The sequence below is a fragment of the Panthera tigris genome, chromosome C2, assembly GCF_018350195.1.
Source record: "Panthera tigris isolate Pti1 chromosome C2, P.tigris_Pti1_mat1.1, whole genome shotgun sequence".
Classification (NCBI taxonomy): Eukaryota; Metazoa; Chordata; class Mammalia; order Carnivora; family Felidae; genus Panthera; species Panthera tigris.
Genome location: NC_056668.1, coordinates 24046136 through 24054278, shown reverse-complemented (window position 1 = coordinate 24054278; position 8143 = coordinate 24046136). Strand labels below are relative to the sequence as shown.

At 33.2% G+C, this 8143-nt stretch overlaps 1 long non-coding RNA gene across 1 annotated transcript in view; it reads left to right on the top strand.

Annotated features, from left to right (window-relative positions):
• The first annotated feature begins 243 nt into the window (after nt 1-243).
• LOC122230509 overlaps nt 244-8143 on the top strand; it is a 106989-nt gene continuing 99089 nt past the window's right edge. Inside the window, exon 1 of the long non-coding RNA XR_006207499.1 lies at nt 244-308. This is a non-coding gene — a long non-coding RNA (uncharacterized LOC122230509). The remainder of the gene's footprint in view (nt 309-8143) is intronic.

The following is an 8143-nucleotide window of genomic DNA, read 5'->3' as shown; positions in this document are numbered from 1 at the left end:
GTGTATATATATATATGGCCTAAATCAGATGAGGAATGTTTCCCTTAGCCTCTCTAGCTTATATATAAGCAAATTCCTAATGGAGATAAATTTGGTTTAGAATGAAAACAGTGTTTAACATTAATATTTTCCATGGATATTTAACCTTTAAAACGGTTGGAAAACAAATGATCATGCATCATACAATAGAATTATAAAGATCTATTTTGTTTGTTTGTTTTACTTCCATGTTACTATTGATGAAGATACTCAGTGTAAATATATTTGCTGTTTTCTAAGTCATCGGAGTTGCACCCAATACTGTGCTGGTAAGTGTTTAATAACCTGACCTCCAGTATAAACTGTATCAAATTTTACCGTTTTCCATTTTGTGTATGTAAGTTTCCTCCCATGACCCATTTCATGCTACTAATGTGCTGTTGCTGCAAAGTGGCAGCAAGGTACCACAAGTCAGCTTTCAAGAGTTGAGAAGCATTGGCTCCAGCCCAACACTGGACTCAGTCATAGATGAAAATGCATTACTCTGTTATTATTGTGATGGTTAAAGTGGCAATAAAGGGATCTGTTTCTCTATTTTTCCTAGTGGTTTACACTTTCTAACTCCCCACCCCCCTGCATGTCAGCATTTATTTGGGGCATCTCTGTACATATGCCCATTGCATGTAACATACCTTTATTGAATTTATATATAATAAATGTGTCCTATTGGGAAATGATGCTACCATGCAACCACCAAAAATCTATATCATGTAAAAAGGCTTTCTGGTAGCATTAACAAATTTAAATGAATTAGTCCACAGTTTTGTACCTATTCACTTTTGTTACCAGTACATTTATGTTTCCAAACACTGATATGCTCTTTTTTATGATCATTCATAGACAAGTAATCCCATTAAATTCTCTTCATTTCTACAAACATATTATGAGCAGTATTCCTTACTGTTCTTTACTCTTTACTCACTGTTACGCTTATTGCCATGGACTATGGAAACAAATGCTTGAGTTAGTCATCTCTGAGTTGTTATGAGACTTACATGTGTTAATACAGTATTTAGGAAAATGCCTAGATGTAATTAGTACTATATATATATATATATATATATATATATATATATATATATATATATATATATATATCGTGTATCCTTACTATTATATATATAATAGTATAAGTATATATATAATAAATATATAAGTATATATATCCTTGCTATTATATTATTTAGATTCTAAACTTTTTGCTTAGCAATGCAGCTAAAAAGATAAAAATGATAATGATAATACAGATGTATTGAACACTTAATATGTGCAGGTAATTGTTCTAACCACTTTGCAAGTATTAACTTAATTTCTCCTTCTCAAACCGATTTGATATGGGCTTTATTACTTTCTTTTATATATATGTGAGAAAGCTGAGATGCACAGAGATTACTAAGTAAGTTTCTGAGATTGTGAAAGTGGTAAATACCAAGTAAGAATTTTAAAACATGAAGTCTACCAACTGAAAAGTTTTCCTAACCATTCCACTGCATATTTTCACAGAATACTCATTAAGAGGTCAAATGAGTCAAAGAGGTGGGGTTAATGGAATGGATTTATTATATATAAACCCTATTGCTGACCAGGTTCAAGCAGTGAGACTAAGGCATATTCCCTTCTTTAAATAGTAAGAAATGCATTTGGAGAAGGATGGGCCAATATCATTGAGAATCTTTGCTTGAGTGGCTCTGAAGAATTTATTTTCTCCATGTGCTAAGCACCCTAGTAGAATTATGTTCCAGTTACTCACAGTTGTAAGTTGCACTTGGGCTTTTTTCTTCATTCTTTTTCCTCTTTGTTTCTCTATCTGGTTATCTTCTGCTGATACACTTACAGTATAATAAAATTTTTGTCTGATGTGACCATTCTTCTGTTAGATGCATCTTAATTTATTATATTTTTCAATTCTATAATATCTATTTGATTCATTTTTATCAATTTCTAATCACTGGTGATAATCTCCAATTTTCCACTATTTTGAATAATTTAATCACTTATTTTTAAGTCTGATATTTATAACTTCGATATCTTGTGCAAGTTTGAATCTTGGTAGCATTGTCTTTCATACCTTGGTCTTCTCTTGGCATGCCTAATAAGTCTTGAAATTCTTGAATGAATGAAAAATATTGTGTATGAAAAAATATACATATATAAAACTTTGGTTGAAATATTCTCCCAATCCTATCTTCTACCAAGCAACAGAGGAGTGGGTCACCTTATTCTAAAGACTTCTTTTTGTATCATAGAAACTTTGTAAACTTTATAAAGTTTGGTCTATCTCTGGTTCGTTTGCACTTCTTAAATATTTCCCTGTAGGGTCCTAACTTTTTGTGTTTTATTTTCTTACTTATTTATTTAATTTTTTGTTTATGTTTAGGACCACCCTCCTTTCATAATCCTGAACTCTAATTTTTGTTTCCTTAGCAACATATGATTGCTAAAAATTCTGCTTTATTTTTTTTTCCTTTCACTTTTTAGTTGGCTTTCCACCTCATGTCCTTCAAAGCTGAAGATTTAGCAAATGTCTACACGAGCAATCCAAGTACCTGGCTCACTTCTCTGCTTCTTTGTTCTATCCAAGATTTTGGATCTTTATGTCTAAGGACCCTAGAAAGCATGGAGTGTCATGTTTAATTTCCATGTGACTGTGGTTACTCGTGTGGTCTATTCTGCATATTAGCAGCTGTCTTCCACAGTTTGTAGGACAAGAGTTGACAGATTCTCCAAGAGGAAAAGCAGCATGAAGAATATTGGGCTCAGTTCAATGACTCACTCTACTCCGTTGGATCTTGTTTTAAAATACTGTGCAGATACATTTCCAGGATCCACTAAAAGTTCCCTGAAAAAATTCCTCTAAAAGAAAGGAGTCATGAAACATAACTCTTATTGACCTAACAATAAACCCAGCTGTGATTAAAATATTTTAATAAATATCATAGTGCTCCCTAAATATTAATAGATTCCATAAGATGCTATGGGGAAAAGGGTAGTGATCCGAATTCAGACTTTGCTAGGAGAGAGCAATGAAGGTTTTGTATTAGAGTTCATATTTAATCTAGATATTAAAAATCATTAATAAAGAGCTAAAGAAGTTTGAAGAGTCTGAAGGAGAGTAGGAACCTGTTGTAGCCTAAAGAGATATAAAGCAGTATGGTCAGTTGCTCAGCACAACTGGAGAATAGAGTATGACTGGCAAATGGGTGGAAATGATAAATAATAAAGGTGGGCAATCAGCCATAAGGCAGATCATAAAGATCTTTGTATATCATGATAAAGATCTATTCTGTTAGATATTATTCTTATAATAATAATAATTATACTTTCTAAGGGCAATTAAAAGTTTTAAGCACAGGTAAAACAGTGAATTCATTTCTTAAAAGGTGAGATTAAATGCTAGAGGACGTGGATATCATTATTGATCCTTTCCTTTTTAGCTATTTCAAATAAGGCAAGCTGTTTAATATCTTTGAGATTTTGTTCCTAATCTATGATAGTATCATTTTTCCTACCCTCTGTGTCTCATTAATATATTCAGTAATGATTTATTATGGAATAAAATAAATTAAAATATTTCTAAGTAACTATATGAATTCAAGACATTAGAGAAATATGTTAGACTGACAGCATGGTATTTGATTCTATATTTTATTAGGGGCTAGACTCTCACTAGAAGACAATGAGTTTATGGTCAGTGTTACTGTGTTAGATTAATTGCAGAGGAACTCAATTCAAAATCACATATACTTGAGAATAATGTGTGCACACCAGTCAGAAATCATAGGATATTTACATATTTAGCAAAACCAAAGTCCAAATTCATTTAAAATGCCCTGTCAGTTCTCAAATGCAGTAATCCCTCATGCACATTGTAGGGAAGGTCACTGAAAGAGTAGATCCAATTGCCTTATTAAAATGGCTATGAAACCAGTCAATATTGCCACACAAATGAGAATTTGAAGAAGTGTTTAAGCTTTCACTGGAGCATGTCCAGATGTTATGTGACTACATCATTTGGCTTGTGTTCTGATTTCATTTCATTGACCCTTGGGAATATTTTCACTTTACCACAGCTCTTACATTTCAAATGGCACAATGTTAATTTGTATTAACTTTAGTTCGTTTTGTATTCACTCTCTCAAATCTCTCTCATCTATTATCTCTCATTCCTGCCTATATCATTATCATTTTGTCCTTAATTTTTTTGTTAAGTGGTTTATTTTTCTGAAATATGCACATTTTCAGGGAAGACACACCACTTGTGAAATATTATCTATTTCTTCATATGTATCGGGAAGGGGATTTTTTCTTTTCTACTTGCTCTTTGAAAATTAAGTCCTTGGGGACTTTTTTTGTATAATGAAGCTTACTTGTTAATTTCTATATTTATGTATTTATTTATTTTCAAGTTATTTATTTTGAGAGAGAGAGTGGGGGAGGAGCAGAGAGAGAGAGGGAGAGAGAGAGAGACTCCCAAGCAGGTTCCACACTGTCAGCGCAGAGCCCAGTGAGGGGCCTGAACCCACAAACCATGAGACCATGATCTGAGCTGAAACCAAGAGTCAGATGCTTAACCGACTGAGCCACCCAGGCTCCCCTAATATCTATATTTAAAACAAGTAAGATCACTGAGGTCTGTGCAGGTCCCAACCTGTCTATGGTTTGGGGTTGCTATCTGCCTCAAGTGGGAAAACAAAGTAGTCTCCTCTGAAAAACCTTCCAACATAGTTGGCTTTGGCATCTTCAGGATTAGGAGAGCAGGAATTGAGACCTCGTGAGTCTGGGTTTTCAATAGAGGTAGAGAGAGAAGACAGAGATTATAACCAGAAAGTCCAAACTGGGGTGCACTTACCTCAAGCACTCATCACTGTTAGCCCAGTCTGGGCTGCATGACAGTCATAGAAGTGGATACCTTAACAATAAAATAATAATAATAATACAGTTCTTAAAAATGAAAAAAATAAAGCAAGATAATCTAGAGAAAAATTATTTGCTATGAAATCTCAATGGGCTAAGAATTGATAGGTCAATTGAACACATAGCTGATTTCAGAATATTAAAGGGTAGACAGACTAGGCATTAAATAAATTGAAAAAAGAAAATATTGATAATCATGGTATATAAATGTTTTAAAAATATTACATATATTTTATGAAGCAGTACAATAAAATATAAACATTATTTATAAAATCAGTTATTTTCATGGAGTGCGTGGGTGGCTCAGTCAGTTAAGCATCTGACTTCTGCTAGGGTCATGATCTCACGGTTCGTGGGTTGAAGCACCACATTGGGCTCTGTGCTGACAACTCAGAACCTGGAGCCTGCTTCAGGTTCTGTGCCTCCCTCTCTGTCTGACCCGCCCCTGCTCATGCTCTATCTCTCTCTCTCTCAAAAATAAATAAACATCAAAAAAAATTTTAAATAAAAATACAAAAAATCAAAATTATAAAAATAAAATGATTATTAATAAATATTGGGTCTATAATAAATGAGAGACAATAAATTGTTAAGAAAAAGGGAAAAGGTTGTTCCAAAACCAGTGTCAAAAAATGATCTTCTGAGAAAATGTTAAACTAAATAGTAATTTTGAAAATCAAATTATAGCAACAATGTGCTATTACTTTTTATTCCCAATCTCCCAAGTTTAGAGCTCCCTTGAAAATCATAACTCTCCACTTGGCTTATTTACAGTAAAACAGTCGTTTTTATGAAGCTAGTGGAATTTTAGATTTGCATAATCTACCTGGAATGATATTTGGCAAAGTTTATTTTTCACCTCAAAGGCATGAAATAATTTATGGTACATCTGTTGGCTGAAATATAATTTAACCATAAATATTATCTTCTGATAAATACTTAATTGACATGGGGAAATTATTACCACATAAAACAATAAATACAGCATATTAAAAATAGCATGATCATAATATATAAGAAGCCTGTTTTTCTATTCAGCCATCCACCCATTCATCTATTTGTCCTCCATCTAAATGTCACCAAGATGGAATTAACACCAGACACCCTTTCTTTCCAAATGGTTGTGTTGCATTTGCTTTGTGGCATTTGTTTTTTCTAGAGAGGCAATGCATTTTTATAACTATTTTTAAAATGTTATTGTGATAAGAACTCTACCCTCTTAACAAAATGCTAAGTGTATTATACAGTATTGTTAACTATTGATACAATGTTTTACCAGAGATCTCTAGATCTCTAGATCTTCTTGCATGTTTGAAATTTATGTCAGTTGATTAGCAAATTCCTGTTTCCCCTTGTCTCTCCAAGCCCCAATCCACCATTCTCTCTCTGATTGTATGAATATGGCTATTTTAGACAATTGCATGTGAAAGGAATTATGCAGTATTTGTCCTTTTGTGACTATCTTATTTTCCTTAGAGTATTTCCAAGGTTTATCCATGCTGTCACAGGATTTTCTTCTTTTATAAGGCTGAATAATGCTGTGTGTGTGTGTGTGTGTGTGTGTGTGTGTGTGTGTGTGTGTGTGTGTGCGCGCACGCGCACGCGCCATTTTATCTTTATTCATTCACCCTTGGTGGACATTTAGGTTGTTTTCACATCTTGGCTATTGCGAATAGTGCTAAAGTAAATGTCGGAGTGCTGGTATCTTTTCCAGGTCCTGATTTCAATTTTGGGGGCTAAATAATTCAGAAGTTGTATTGCTGGATCATATGATAGTTCTGTTTTTAATACTTTGCAGATATTTTTTAATGCAAAAAGAGATAACTATACCCCAATATGTTAAAAGGTTAGGCCAAAAAAAAAATAAATATAAAAACTTCCTCCAAAGCTAAAATTTCTAAAAGTAAAATTTCTGAAAAAAAAAAAAGAGGTATTACACTTAGAGAGATATTGATGATTTGCTGCCCACTGATTCTTCACTAGTTTAAGCTTGCACAGTGTGTTTATATATATTTCCTCTCACCCATGCTAACATTATTATCAAACTTTTGAACTTTCCTCCTTAGGTAAAGTTCTTAAAATTAAATCTACATGGTTTTAATTATGTGTCAGGTTAGGCACTTCATGTTTTAAGCCTTGTGAACATATTTTTCCTACATAATGCTTATCCTTTTCTACTACCACTTTTTAGTTAACTGCTATTATTTTTAAAAATGGATTTTTAAGAACTGATTACTCAAGGACTTCTCTCCAACATATGTCCTATCTTAATCATTAATTTCCCCTTCTCTACTAAATTTATCCCTCTGGGAATCTATTCTAGCCAACATACTTTGATATTTTTCTTAAAAAATATTTTCTCAATTTCACATTATTTTACATTCCCTTTGGCCACCAAATTTATGGTGAAAATTATTATAATAAGCAATTATAATTCATGTCTTTGCCTTCTCATGATCCATTCTGTCCATATGTTATTCTGTATTCACTTTCACCTTATCTGGTAGACTGAAATGTTTCTTCCCAATCAAACCAAACTTTATCATGCTTCTTGATATATATTTTATTCCAGTTTCAGACAGTCTTCTTCTTCGGGGACCACTTCATCTTCCCAAACAGTATCTTCCTTTGTGTCTAATAATATCATACTATTTTGTTTTGCTTCCTATGCCTAAACCTCTCTGTTGACTTTACTGTGTCTTCCATTTCAGAGTAATGTCTAAATATTTCTTGAGTGAGACTCAGTCCTTGTCTTTTTACTTTCTAGGCAATCCCTTCTACTACCATGAATTTAGTCTCAATCAGTATGCTGATGATATCAGGGCCCTATGTCCATGACTGACTTGACATTTCCACTAAGATACATGAAATGCACCTGAAATTGAGCATGTCTGAAATAAAATCATTTCTGCATCCACACATACCCCAGTACTTCCCTGCTGGTAAATACCATGTAATTTCTTGCGTAAGCCCCAAAACAAGAGATTTCCTTGAATACTCTGTTCATTTTATAAGCCAAAATTATTACAACAACCTAGCAATCCTAGCAATATTTTATTCTAAAATATGGGATGACTTCAAGACCAGCATCTACCATCTAAGACTAGCAACCTTGTGTCTTAGTCTTCTCAGGCTGCTATAACAAAATACCATAGACTGGGGTGCTTAAATAATAACACATTATAATAAC